The sequence below is a fragment of the Erythrolamprus reginae genome, chromosome 1 (assembly GCF_031021105.1).
Source record: "Erythrolamprus reginae isolate rEryReg1 chromosome 1, rEryReg1.hap1, whole genome shotgun sequence".
Taxonomy (NCBI): domain Eukaryota; kingdom Metazoa; phylum Chordata; class Lepidosauria; order Squamata; family Dipsadidae; genus Erythrolamprus; species Erythrolamprus reginae.
In genome coordinates, this window is record NC_091950.1 from 97,919,141 (window position 1) to 97,934,450 (window position 15,310).

The 15,310-nt window shown below is 40.1% G+C and overlaps 1 protein-coding gene across 1 annotated transcript in view; it reads right to left on the minus strand.

Annotated features, from left to right (window-relative positions):
* Nucleotides 1–15,310, minus strand: part of TSPAN18 (tetraspanin 18) — a 215,966-nt gene that overhangs the window by 20,034 nt on the left and 180,622 nt on the right. The gene's annotated exons all lie outside the window — the stretch shown is intronic.

Here is a 15,310-nt window from a genome sequence, read left to right on the forward strand (position 1 = left end):
CAAGATGTTCAGGGTAATGAAATAACAGAGTTAGAGCAGCAATAGGGGAAAAATAGCATGAGTCTAATCAAGCAGAGGAGGAGAAGAAAGAAAGAAAGAAGGAAAGAAGGAAAGAAAGAAAGAAAGAAAGAAAGAAAGAAAGAAAGAAAGAAAATCCGATTTTTATATTGTATTGATGTGGAGGACACACTTCCACACCCATATAAATTGTCAGCAAAGATTTATTAACCAGGAAGAAAAGAAAAAGTTTATTCCACTGAAGCCATAGATCAATTACTTGCTTGCAATCTATTGGGACATCTTAATTGTATTTATAACTGGGTGCAATTTGGACAAAATAGTTAGCATAACCAAGAATATGAAACTAAACATACATCCTGCCTGATGAAAATACAATGATACCTTGTCTTACAAACTTAATTGGTTCCGGGATGAGGTTCTTAAGGTGAAAAGTTTGTAAGACGAAACAATGTTTCCCCTAGGAATCAATGGAAAAGTGATTAATGCGTGCAAGCCCCAAAATTCACCCCTTTTGCCAGCGGAAGTGCCCGTTTTTGTGCTGCTGGGATTCCCTTGAGGCTCCCCTCCATGGGAAAACCCACCTCTGGACGTCTGCGGTTTTTTTGCAATGCTGCAGGGGAATCCCAGCAGGGGAATCCCAGCATTGCAAAAACAAGCGCTTTGCTGGCAACGGAAGTCTGGAGGTGGGGTTTCCCAGCGAAGGGAGCATCAGTGAAATCACAGCATCGCAAAAACACCGAAGTCCTCAAAACCCCACCTCTGGACCTCTGTGTTTTTGCAATGCTGCGATTTCACTGAGGCTCCCCTCGCTGGGAAACCCCACCTCCAGACTTCCGTTGCTAGCGAAGCGCCCTTTTTGCACTGCTGGGATTCCCCTGCTGGGATTCCCCTGCAGCATCACAAAAACACCGAAGTCCAGAGGTGGGGTTTCCCATGGAGCGGAGCCTCAAGGGAATCCCAGCAGTGCAAAAACGGGTGCTTTGCTGGCAAAGGAAGTCCGGAGGCGGGGCATCCCAGTGGCAGCGGTGGGTTTGTAAGGTGAAAATAGTTTGTAAGAAGAGGCAAAAAAATCTTAAACCCCGGGTTTGTATCTCAAAAAGTTTGTATGACGAGGCGTTTGTAAGACGAGGTATCACTGTATATTAGGTACAAATTTTAAGAACATTTGTTACTTTAAGGAAGCTACTAAAAAAGCTATGCCATGGGTAAAGAGATGGACTGAAAGACTTTTTGAGGTCCTTTCAAATCCTAGGTTCTGATATGCTCCCATTTATCTTCACAGAATACTCACTCCTTCATTGTTTCCCCCATTTCTAAAGAATCTATAGCATTCTTTGCTTGCGGTAACATTGTATTTACCCTCTATTGCAATGCTTGTCTCTGTGAATACCTGCCTTCTGTTGCAGTCTTACTGCTCTTACAACTTCTTCTTAATTAGTCAGAAGTGTTCCTACTTATATGATGGCAGCATGAAGCCTACATATAGGAATTAAAAGCCAGCATGTTGAACAACCAATAACCAAACTGACATCTGTCACTGGCAAACATTCGAACAAGTAGTTACAAATAAGGTATCGGGGCTAATAGTTGATGGCATAATAAATGGGGCACAATTATGAAGTGGGTAGTACTATTTATTCAAAGAAACCATAGTCTTGCTACTCATTGACAAGTCAAGGACCTTTTTTTACAGATTTATCTGTCACTACCTCATTTTTTATTATATCAAGACTATTTGGGGATCTACTCTACAGTTGTGTGGGTCTCAAACTAGTAATACCACAAAGTTTTGAAATTATATGAGACATGAGCTCTTGAAAACTTCAGTTGTTTTTGATCTATTTCAAATTTACTTTAACCCTAGATTTGGGGTAGATACATCTTCAGTCTTTTTGTTAGAAAGTGAGCAATCTTGTTTCTGGTAGAGCTCTCAAGATTATAGTATCCTTCTGGACCACCTGGCAGATATAAATTAGGGAGGATGAACAGAAAAGTTTCATTGTGAAGCAGCCTGTCAATGGAATGGAATGGAATGAAATGGAACAGAATAGAATTCTTTATTGGCCAAGTTTGATTGGACACACAAGGAATTTGTCTTTGGTGCATATGCTCTCACTGTACATAAATAAAAATAAAATACATTCATCAAGAATCATAAGATACAACTACTTACTGATAGTCAAATCATACTAGGAAATAAATAAAGCAATATAAATTGTAAAGATACAAGCAACATGGTTATAGTCATAAGCGGGAAGAGATAGGTACTAGGAAGGATGAGAAGAATAATAGTAATACAGTCTTATTGAATAATTTGAGAGTATTGTGGGAATTAGTTGTTTAGCAGAGTGATGGTATTAATGATGATGATGATGATGATGATGATGATGATGATGATGATGATAATAATAATAATAATAATAATAATAATAATAAATATAAATTATTAGATCTCCGAAGACTTGGAACAGCTCACAACAGAGATCAATAATGTGACAAATCCAATACTTAAAAACATCTAAAAACCCATATCATTAAAACCTTACAACTCAGTCATACCATACATAAACTATATTAGCCTCAAATACCCCATGCCTGGCAACATAGGTGGGTCTTCAGTAACTTACGAAAGGCAAGGAGGCTGGGGGCGGTTCTAATCTCTGGGGGAGTTGATTCCAGAGGGCCGGGGCTGCCACAGAGAAGGCTCTTCTCTTCCTCTGGGACCCGCCAGATGACATTGTTTAGTCGACAGGACCTGGAGAAGGCCAACTCTGTGGAACCTTGTCGGCCGCGGGGATTTGTGCAGCAGAAGACGGTTCTGAAGATATTCTGGTCCGATGCTGTTCTTGAATCTAGTTGTTCTGGTGTGCAATGCCTTATAGCAATACTGAGTAACTGTTGTCGGTTATACTTCCGAGTTACAACCATGAAAAACATCATCAGACAGTATCAGCACTGTTGCTATTATGCAGATGACATAAAATTATTTCATTTTTCATATCACAGTTGTCTCAGTGATGATTGCGCTAGTGATTGCACTAACAAATGGGGTGCACTGAATACTTTATCCTGTAAAATAAAGTCAACTCTCGCTGTTTTTCATCAAATCCTGATTAATCATTTTATTTCAGCCAGAATTTTTATTTAATGTTTCTGTATTTTGGCCCTTATCGCTGGCACTTTGAGGTGATTGCTTTGTACTATTCTTTTTAAAAAGGAATGACAATTTTAATATATTATAAACTTTGGTGAATGGTGTCCTTGCATCAGAAGCATGGGATACTCACTCATCCTTTCAACATAATTCTTTTTAACACATAATTATTTCTGATCCTCATTTTTGAAGAGTATAAGGATATATAAAAGCGAAGAGTCAGCTGAACCAGAAAGAATCCGTGTTTGAATAGAATGTAATCTTTTATGTTTGGCCAGCAAATGACATTTTCTAGTGATCACGATGAATAATAGGTTAATGAACTATTTCATAACTACACAAGTCTACTATAGACCACCTGAATACGAAGTTGCATGGAAGTGCAATAGCATTCTAAGGTGCAGTAACACAACAATGTGCCACAGATCATTTGAAGATCAAAGTGCAATTGATGGATAAAGGTACCAGGAATCAGGACCTTAACTTCTGCAATCAAAAACTGTTAAAGAGCTAGATTCCTCCCAAAATTGTCTTTTAAAATTGTGACAGCATTCCATGAAAATATGTTTGGAATCCATTTGGACAGAGCCCAATAATTTTAGAGTACACAGAAGAAGATGAAGAGGAACCCTGTGTGCATAGTGGGAGAATTGTGTAAGAGCGTAGATGTTGATAGTGTATATCTTCTTCATTCTATAGTTTGTTAGTTTGTTTTCTATTTTCCCCTTGCTAATGCTTTTCTCATTTTTTCCACATTGGGGAATGTATCTAGAATCAAAGAGCCATAAAATAAATTCTGTAGCTGATTACTAACTTAAATAACCTATTTGCTTTAATTAATGGGGAAACCTGTGTCAAGGGGCGTACATAAGGGGCGTACATAAGGGGCGTACATAAGTGCACTAGTGTGCCTTTCGTCCCCTGTCCAATTGTCTTTCCTTTATCTCATATATCATATATATTTTCTTCCTTTCATATATCTTCTCCTCTATTTTTACATATTATCTTTATATATATTACTTCATGTCTATTCTCTTCCATATGTATTGTGTATTGGACAAAGGAATAAATAAATTAATTAATTAAAAAAATAGTGACATGTGCTTCTTAATTAGTTGTGCTAGAGCTCAGAAATGTATAGTGTTCAAGGGACAACTGTATTCAAACTTTGATATATAAAATCTACACAATTGTTGTAGTGTTGCCAAACCTGGTTATTGTGGCATCAAAAGTAAAAATCCCAATAGGAATTTTGGGGAAAACTGGTCAAAAGGTTTGTTGTAATACATTTGGAAATCAGAGGCTAAAAAAGCTGAGTTAAATCCTACAACCTTGAAAGGATATACACCATAGCCTGTTGGCATTAAATTTCAATTTGTCATCTTCCTGTTAGTTTCATTTTAAGAATTTGATTGGCTCGAGATAGTTTTGCTGATGGTTTTTCCATTAAGCAATGTGAAGTTGGCTAGAAGGGATTAAGATCTGGTTCACCGATAAGATGTCTGACATAAAGGACCTACAGCAAATCATTTTTCCCCCTGCAAGTGTACAATACAAGAATGAAGATAAGGTGCATCAACCAGAAAATGCAAAATTAGTTTTCTTTTGTTTTGCTTTGAAAATCAAACACAGCAACAAGGAATACAAAACTGCAGTGGTCACAACCAGTAGATCACAATAGGGCCGTATAGAGGTGGGTTACTGCCCAGACCGTGGAGGACGCAGTGGGGTAGCAAAAATAGCACTGAAAGATGTTGAAAGAAAATACAGGGCGTCCTGCATAAGCTACGCCCACAGTATGGCAATAAAATTTTTGATAGCCCTTCACTGGGCCACAGCACTTAAGCATCCAGCTTTCTGGTCACAATTCAAAGTTCTGGTAATGACCTATAAAGCCCTTCATGGCATCGGACCAGAATACCTCCAGGACTGCCTTCTGCTGCACGAATCCCAGCGGCCAATCAGGTCCCACAGAGTTGGCCTTCTCCAGGTCCCATCGACTAAACAATGCCGTTTGGCGAGACCCAGGGCAAGAGCCTTCTCTGTGGCAGCCCCAGCCCTCTGGAATCAACTCCCCCCCGGAGATTCAAATTACCCCTAACTATCATTTCCCCCCAGCACCACCTTTTTCTGACTGTAATACAGTATATGAGAATGGTGTGATTGTATAGTAATGATCGTTTTTTAATATTTATGGGTTTTAAATTGCTTTTAACTTATATTGGATTTGTACTTTGTATATTGTATTGCTGTTGTTGTGAGCCGCCCTGAGTCTTCGGAGAGGGGCGGCATACAAATCTAATAAAACTTAAACTAAAACTTAAACTTGTGCTCATTTTCTAAGCATAATATTGTCATTGTTTCTCCTGTGCCTACAGAGTAGCAATTTGCATTTTGAAAAATTATCACCAGGGCAGGGGTTTGCCCAAGGAAGAAATTCCAGTGTAGCTCTTCCCTTTTCTATTGTTGAATCCCATTCTTCTGAGCTGTGCTCCAATTGGAATACTCCATTTTGTTTTCCTTTCCTGCTGTGTTCCTGTACGCCACTAATTCAGTTATTTGAAAGAGTCTCTCTTTGCCTGCTCCGCTGACTGTCTCATTTGAAATCTCAGCAGAGCACATCGTTCTCCATCTCCCGTTTGGATTCTTAATCTCTTCTTTCCCCTCTGCTATTAATTATTCAGCTATATTATTTAACCCCATGTAGTGATGCAAACAGTTTGGCTGCAGGATGTTGTCTCAAATGAAATTGTGCTGCCTTGCAAAACAAGGAAAACTGTGTTTATCAATTATTTTTTCCTCGGAGGGGGAGACGGGCTGTGTCGAGAGCAGCATTAACCATAATAACACAAGACAAGCTGGAAGCCATTAAGAACAGGCTGCGAAAATGCGTCAACAAAAAGTGCAATATTAAAAAAAAAATTATTAATTTATCTGAGTACTTTAATGTTCTTTAAAGGATATCTATTATTTCAAAGCACAATTAATTATCTTCCCTTTTCTATGACTAGGGAAGATAATTTTCTATGACTTCGCTTTTCTATGACACACCAGCAAATTTTGGTGTGGCTACCTTAGAAAGAGTGAACAAGATTGTGTCCTTCCTTCTTGATAATTATTCTAAATCGTTCTAAAATTTCATATACTTTCACAGTCAAATATGATTATTTTTTAAAAAATCAAACCGAAAAAGCCCCAAACTCACATGAGAACATAAAGATCCTATTTTGTGAGATTTTGGCCAATAAAAACAATTAATTATTTGGATGTATCCAAGAGCTATGTTATAGAAACCTTACCTATCATCCTTTCCAATAACAGATGAGGCTGATTTTGACCATAATCCAAGGAAATGGTTTCTGTGATACAGCGTATTGAAGTGCTAATTAGGAGCTGATCACTCCAATCACCTCATCACCATTCAATTTAATCAGGCATTGTGCTCCACAATATTATCACTATAGTTACCATTCTTTCCTGTTTCAGATTCAATGAGTAAGTGCTCTGACACAGGTCTACAATATATTCATAGTGTTTGTTGTGCATTTTTCCGAGCTGAACTAACAACGTAAAGGAGACATGAGGATTAGAAAAAGCCAGCGGAGATTCAAAAACCTTTTTTCAGGCCTTTCTTTGAATGAATATAAGCTCCAGACTTAATTTACCCATCTTTTGTGTCAAAAACTAAAGAGTTGCTAATTACTATGTGAGTTTGTAAACATGCATTAGACTGCCATTTATTTTGGGTTATTTCAAAATAACCTTTTATTTAAATAGAAATTAAGAATAATGTTTGGTAAAAACTGAAGTAAGCCATTCCAAATGAATATGAAAGGTCGTCTCATCTAATAGTTGGGCTAGAAAATCACATACTGTATATATTAAATTCCAGACCTGGATTTAAAAATTCCAGTACACCTTCATATATCCAGTTAAGCTAAAGTTGGATTAACCATTAAGTATAATAAGCATCTGCTTAGATCACCATGCAAAGAAAAACAGCAAAGAGTTTTTTCCCAAGCTACCATGCCCTTAATTCTTTTGCTGTCACACTTGAATGTTTTTTTCCCCTTTTTTAAAAAGTAATTTTCCTTACAGTATCTGCCATGTTCAACTTCAACCTGCATTGTTAAAAATGCTTCTCTGTCATCCTTGGTATGGTGAATCACTAAACTTTAAATATTTGGTATGAAGGTAGCATCAGAAACTGCATTTGTTTCTCTCTAGTGAAGTGGTACTTTCAGTTCCACCAAGGGACATCATTTTTGGGATGTGCTTAAGACACCAATTAACCTTTATCCAGGCATTCCACAAAAAGACAAGGACAAACCACTTTTATATGGTTGCCTGGAACAGTCACCAGTAGTCAACCTCAATTGCTTTTAAGCGGGTTGCTTTTAATGGGGAGTGTTACCGCTTTTTAATTTGTTCACTTATATGCAATTGCAACGAATATATAAACTTACACAACAGCATCTTTTTCAACATGAGGAATACTGTATATGGGAGTATCACCCTTAAAATTTCCAATTAGAAGTAATAAGTCAGTATGTCTAATATCAGATTGGAAAGCAACAGTATCACACCATTATGATAATCTGACAAATTAAAGTTCCTATTCAACTTCGTACAAAGTGTATTGTAAGTGATAGAGAAAAATCTGCTTCCATACCAAGTGGTATAACTATTTTCAAATCCCCTTAATCAAATTCTCCTATCAATGGAAAGTAAATAATCTTGGCTGTCAAGTATTTCTGCTGCTTTGATGAATCATGCCCTAAAGGATTCAACCTGCAAGTATTTTAATATCCTCTTATGCTCTTTTTATTTTTGTTAATGTCCTTCTGCTAGTCAAAACTATCAAGGCTACAAAGCATTTAAAAATGTTTCCCTAGCTGCCCCACTTGTATTGTTATGTTATTAAAGGACTCAAACCAACTAGATCTTTTTTTGAAAAGCAATCTGGGGCTGCTAGTCCTTGAATGAGATTCTGTGCCCAATCCCACATATATAACCACATATATTTATCCCATAATAAAGGCCAGATCATCAAAGCTGATCTTGATTTTATTATTTACTAGTAGCTGGATACCAGTGCTTCCCTACAAAATTGAACTCCTTAGCATGGAGTAGAATGTTTAAACTCCCAGCCCATAGGCTGAATGAGTCATATCCTGACCACATCCACTGGCAGTTGGAACAGAGTTGGGGAGGGGGTGTAGAACCTCTTAACTCCTTAGCATCAGAGTGTATTAATAATAATATAAGAAATAACTAATGATCTGATGGTCATTAGATATTAGTCTGCATTGGTTGCCGATCAGTTTCTGATCACAATTCAAAGTGTTGGTTATGACCTATAAAGCCCTTCATGGCACCGGACCAGGATATCTGCGAGACCGCCTTCTGCCACACGAATCCCAGCAGCCGGTTAGGTCCCACAGAATTGGTCTTGTCCGGGTCCCGTCGACTAAACAATGTCGTCTGGCAGGACCCAGTGGAAGAGCCTTCTCTGTGGCGGCTTCAACCCTCTGGAATCAACTCCCCCCAGAGATTAGGACTGCCCCCACCCTCCTTGCCTTTCGTAAACTCCTTAAAACACACCTCTGTCATCAGGCTTGGGGGAACTGAGACATCCCCCCCTTGCCTATGTAGTTTTCTGCATGTTATGACTGTGTGTATGTATTTTATCTATTGGGTTTTTTTCTTTTTAGACTTTTTAATGTAAAACTGTTATTTTAGATTTTAATTATTAGATTTGTTACCATGTATTGTTTTTGTCACTGTTGTGAGCCGCCCCGAGTCTACGGAGATGGGCGGCATACAAATCTAATAAATAATAATTTCAAAAAATTCTTTCTTAGCAAGCACCTAGAAGCCAAGAGAAACACGCATGCTAAGTTTCAAGCTTGTAGGCTTTACGGTTCTGAAGATTTTGTAATGTGTGAGTAGTTTTTGGCTTTTATATACAGTGGTATCTCAAGATACGAACCCCTCATCTTACGAACAACTCGTGATACAAACCCGGGGTTCAGAAAAAATTTGCTTCTTCTTACGAACTTTTTTAGAGTTACGAACCGGCGTTCGGAGACTGCTGGGAAGCCGCGCGGCTGTTTTAAAAGGTGACAGCCGTGCGGCAGGGCTTCCCAGAAGCCTCCCGAACACTGGTTCGTAACTCGAACAAAGTTCGTAAGAAGAGGCAAAATTTTGCTGAACCCCGGGTTCGGTTCGGGGGGGTGCTGGCAAGCCCCCCAGGCCGGCTGCGACCTTTTAAAACACCCGCGCCGCTTCGCAGCTGTCTCCCGAAGCCGAACACTAAAGCCGAAAATCCGTGTTTGGCTTCGGGAGACAGCTGCGAAGCGGCGCGGGTATTTTAAAAGGTCGCAGCCGGCCTGGGGGGCTTGCCAGCACCCCCCGAACCCTGAACCCGGGTTCGGGGGGCTGCTGGGAAGCCCCCCAGGCCGGCTGTCACCTTTTAAAACAGCCGCGCGGCTTCCCAGCAGTCGCCGAAAGCCGTTTTTTTTGCGGGGGGGGGGGGGGGGTTTGGTTGCACGGACTAATTGACTTTACATTGTTTCCTATGGGAAACAATGTTTCGTCTTATGAACCTTTCATCTTACGAACCTCCTCCTTGCACCAATTAAGTTCGTATCATGAGGTATTACTGTATTTGGCTGGTTGGTGCTCTTGTCCATATATTGCAACAAATTCAGAACTGCTTCCTCTGAATTTGACTGCTACCAATTCCTGCTACCACAGGAATGTATCCCTCAACTCTGCCCCTTTCCACTGATTTGTGCACATATGTGGCTATCTGTGCATGTATCTGGGTTGGTCATACTCAAAGATATAATTTGACAGATTACATATGTGGTTTTCTCTTGCTGTGAGGTCTTTCTCTTGTGTCTCCTGAAGGAATGTCACTAATTTAGAAAATAGAGACCGTATTGACCAGACCATAACAGATTTGCTGAGGAAGTGATCGCTATTTAGAGAGCAGTCACTGTCACTGCAGTTTTGGTTCTCCCCTTGTAAAAAGGGAGAAAAGGGGAAGCCTTTACATTTTTTTAAAGTGCATTTCCTTCTTTTCAACTGTGGGACCATCAAAAGAGGCCTTCTATGTTTTTAATCTTTGGAAAGATTTGGTTGTTTTAATATTGGTTCTGTACTCACATCTTTCTCTAAGACCTCTATTAAAATTTGGAAATGAAGTTTCATTGGGACAATACAATCCATGTAAAATTCTTCTATATGAATATGAGTAATTTCCAGTTTTATTTTTGCTTCCAGCACATTTCCGGTCAATTTCTTCAGCCAGATCTGATCAACGTGCATGCCAATTCAGTTAGCAATTAATGCTTTGGTGACCGTAATATTAAGTATCAACAATAGCAAAACAGGATATAAGGCAGGCAAGAGATAGAGACAGAGGAAGAGAGATGAACTACAAAGGAAGGAAGGGAGGAAAACAGCTTAGTATTCTCAGAACTCAAAACCCCCAGGAAATACAGTGGTACCTCTACCTAGGAATGCCTCTACTTAAGAACTTTCCCAGGTAAGAACAGGGTGTTCAAGATTTTTTTTGCCTCTACTTAAGAACCATTTTCTACTTAAGAACCTGAGCCCGCAAAATTTCCCAGGAAATTTGAAAGTAGCACGAAGGCCTGGCCAGATTCCTGCCATTCCCCCTTTAATCCTGGCCATCTCAGGCTTTTCTGGGCTGCCAGAGGAGCCTTTCGGTGGCGCTTAAGGAGCTTTGGCAGTCCAGAGCGAACAAAGCATTTTCCTTTCTCTGGGCTTTTGACAGGGAATAAACCACTTCAATGTGTTGACTCCCTCACGCTGCCTCCCATACACCCAGCGTGAGGTTGTTTCCTGGAGCGTATGGGCACGGAAAGGCAAAAGGGGGCGCTTTGCCCTGGCCGGATCAACTTGGCTTCAGCCAAACCAAGGAGTGACCACAGTGAAGGAAAGCCACTGGCTACAAAGTGGGTGAGAGGAGAGGGAAGCCCTTCAGTATGGAAAGGAAGAGGAAGCAGGTAGCAGCAGCAGTAGCAGCCGCCTTTTGGTTAAAGGAGCAGGAGGTTCCCCTCCCTCTGGCCTGCCTGGGTTTCTCTCTCTGGTGCAGTGTATGGAGGCAGCATCGTGCCTCTCCTCGACGCCTCAGAGTCCCTCATTTTTTTTAAGCCTTAAAGTTTTGGATTTTTTTTTTATTACCCTCACCTCACCTTCTTCCTTCGGTAGCGAATGTCCTCCTCCTCTTCTTCCCCCTCCTGCTCCCACCCAAATTCTGAGCTTTTATTTCTTTCCTAATGGTTTTGCATGTATTATTTGCTTTTACATTGACTCCTATGGAAACAATTGCTTCTACTTACAAACTTTTATACTTAAGAACCTGGTCACGGAATGAATTAAGTTCTTAAGTAGAGGTACCACTGTAATAGCATGGTTAATTAGCACGTCTAATTTGAAAAGTTAAAATAGCCTTTGGTTATTCCAACTTTATCCTATTGCAATAGCAACAGAATAGGAATGGAAAATAGGTGTTCTCTCCTCTATTCTGCACTATAAAGGGAATCATTTGGCATATAGGAGTTATGCATCCTGCTCACCATGAACCTAGATCTGCTATCCATGAGCTTTATTCTCTTGTAAGATATTCTTGCTTAGTTTGCTCTTTTCTACTTTATTTTTTTCTGCTATTTACAAATGTTTAGTCATTTAAATGCAGTGGGCTTTTTTTGGAAACATGGTCAATTAAAAGTAAAGTTAAAGGTTCCCCTTGCAGATATGTGCTAATCATTTCTGACTCTAGGGGGCGGCGCTCATCCCCATTTCAAAGCCGAAGAGCTAGTGCTGTCCAAAGACGTCTCTGTGGTCATGTAGCATTGCCAAAGGTGCATGGAACACTGTTATCTCCCCACCAAAGTAGTCCCTACTTGCATTTTTACATGCTTTCGAACTGCTAGGTTGGCAGAAGCTTGGACAAGTAATGGGAGCAAGGCACTAGGGATTCAGTGGCACTAAGGATTCAAACTGCTGAACTGCTGACCTTTCAATCAGCAAGTTTGGTTTCTTAGTCACTGAGCAATTACCCAACTCATAAACAATTCTACAGTATATTTGTCCTAGGAACAATCAAAATCAATACAATACTTAATAGAAAATTGGATAAATATATTGATGCAAATCCAACTGCCATAGTAGTTGAGGAAGAAAAACAATAAAAGCAGCAGGTCAGACACAGGTCTCCTAAAGTAGTTTTGCAACACCAAAAAACCCACCAAATATTCAGCTGGGATCTTTTTTCCCCCTTAGGTCCTACAGGATAAGTAGCTAAAAGCCAACCAAATATCACTTGAGAATATAGCTTAAATGAATATCCACAATAGTCTTGAGAAATAAGCCACATATTTTTTTTGCCCAATAACTTCTTTTATCTCCCACTGGTTCTCACACTCACAGCCTCAATTTTTAAAAAATCTGTTGCGCAAATTACCTTTTTTGTATTTATTTAATACCACAAAGTAATCTGGGCAGCTGTGAGAAGTTGAAAAAGTGGAACCACAGAAATAGCAAGCTAAATTCATTGTTTTCTTGTATTTCATAAAATGATATAGTATTTTGAACACATGATGATAAAGAAAAGACAAACCAAATATTTCATATCTCTCTCCCTCCCTCCCTCTCTTCCCTCCCCTCTAAATTGTATTTGTACAACAACATTTAGTGGATAGATAAACTTTACAAAGCAAAATAAGCGGATTACAATTATTTGATTTTGTCATAGACTATCAAAAGAATTTTGGAGTGGGTGGGATAAATGTGTAATTTTTTTTTTCTGTATCAAATTTCTTAGAGTAAATACAATGATGAAATAAGCCCAAGTAGAAGAATCATCAAATACACTGCTAAAAAAAAATAAAGGGAACACTTAAAAAATAGAATACTGTATAACTTCAAGTAAATCTAGGCCCTCAGCAGTCAGGATTCAGGCCCGGCTACAGTACGGAAACTTCTTTGGTCGCACTGATGGATGATCTCTGGCATACCCAGGGCAGGGGTTTATCCTCTTTCCTGGTGCTCCTTGACCTCTCAGCGGCTTTCCATACCATCGACCATGGTATCCTTCTGTGCCGGCGGGAGGGGTTGGGAGTGGGAGGCACCATTTTACGGTGGTTCTCCTCCTACCTTTCCAGTCGGTCGCAGTTGATGTTGGGGGGGGGGCAGAGGTCGACCTCTAGGTCTCTCCCTTGTGGAGTTCCTCAGGGGTCAGTCCTCTCCCCCTGCTACTTAATATCTACATGAAACCGTTGGGTGGGATCATCCAAGGGCATGGTGTGAGGTGCCATCAGTTTGCTGATGACACCCAGTTGTACATCTCCACCTCATGTCCACTCGGCGAAGCAGTGGAAGTGATGTGCCAGTGCCTGGAGGCTGTCGGGGTCTGGATGGGTGCCAATAGGATCAAACTCAACCCTGGCTGTGGGTTTTGCCTCCCAAGGACAATTCCATCTGTCTGTCCATTACACTGGAGGGGGGAGGGAATCACTGACCCCCTCAGAGAGGGTCCGCAACTTGGGCGTCCTTCTCAATCCACAGCTGACATTAGAATATCATCTTTTGGCTGGGGTGAGGGGGGTGTTCGCCTAGGTTTGCCTGGTGCACCAGGTGTGGCCCTATTTGGACAGGGAGTCCCTGCTCACAGTCACTCATGCCCTTATCACCTCAAGGCTCGACTACTGCAACACTCTCTACATGGGGCTACCTTTGAAGAGTGTTCGGAAACTATAAATCGTACAGAACACGGCAGCGCGAGCCGTCATGGATCTCCCCAGATACACCCATGTTTCTTCAACACTCCATAGCCTACATTGGCTTCCGAGTGGTTTCCGGACACACTCCAGTGTTGGCGATGACCTATAAAGCCCTACATGGCATTGGACCAGAATACTTACGGGACCACCTTCTGCCGCATTCATCCCAGCAACCAATAAAATCCCACAGAGTTGGCCTTCTCCAGGTCCCATCGACTAAGCAATGTCATCTGGCAGGATCTAGGGGAAGAGCCTTCTCTGTGTTGACCCCGGCCCTCTGGAATCAGCTCCCTCCAGAGATTCGTACTGCCCCCACCCTCCTCACCTTCCCCAAGACACTTAAGACCCATCTATGTCACCAGGCATGGGGCAGCTAGATCATGCCCCCTTCTCTGACCGTTAAATGTTATGTATGGATGTGATTGAGTAGATTGACTGTTTTTTATATAATGAGATTTTAGTTACTGTATTTTAACTATTAGATTTGTATACATATTGTTTGTATTGCATGTTCTGAGCCGCTCGGGTCCTCGGAATGAGGCGGCATACGTCTAATAAATAATAATAATAATAATAATAATAATAATAATAATAATAATAATAAAAATCAAACTTCTATGAAATCAAAAAGTCCACTTAGGAAGCAACACTGATTGACAGTCAATTTCACATGCTGTTGTACAAATGGAATAGTTGTGCAAATGAAATATTCAATGAGAATATTTCTTTCATTCATTCAGATCTAGGATGTGTATTTTGAGTGTTCCCTTTATTTTTCTGAGCAGTATATAAAGCTCTGCTAGATTTGTAATGACAGGAGGACAAAGGATCACATTGTATTCATTCATTGATAATTTTCATATATATGCCTTTTTCATTATTACTAACATCTCATGCAGATATAAAAACTTCTCTCAATGAGATTGTGCCCACTAGCTTCAGGAGTGATATGCTGTTATCTTTTTACTAATGTCTGGAAAGTTTCTGGAAATTTAGACTCTACCAATGTTAAACTCTACCAATGTTAGAGTCTAGCAGTCCTGCTAGAGAAGCCACAATCTCAGCAGTTCTCCAAGATCTACGTAGAGACCATCTAAGGACCCTAATATGCACTACCAAGATCTCTTTGTCTTCAGTTGGGAAAGTTCGACTTATCATAAGGCCCTTGGAATGCTCTCCCAGAGATCAGACATTTGAATCTTTAAAAAGTCTCAAACCATCAATTTAACCCCTAAATTCACAAAATAAAGCTAATTCAATTTTAAAGATGACCTTTTCCTGAAAAGCAGGGTTTGTCTTCTATCCATAAAGCATTTAT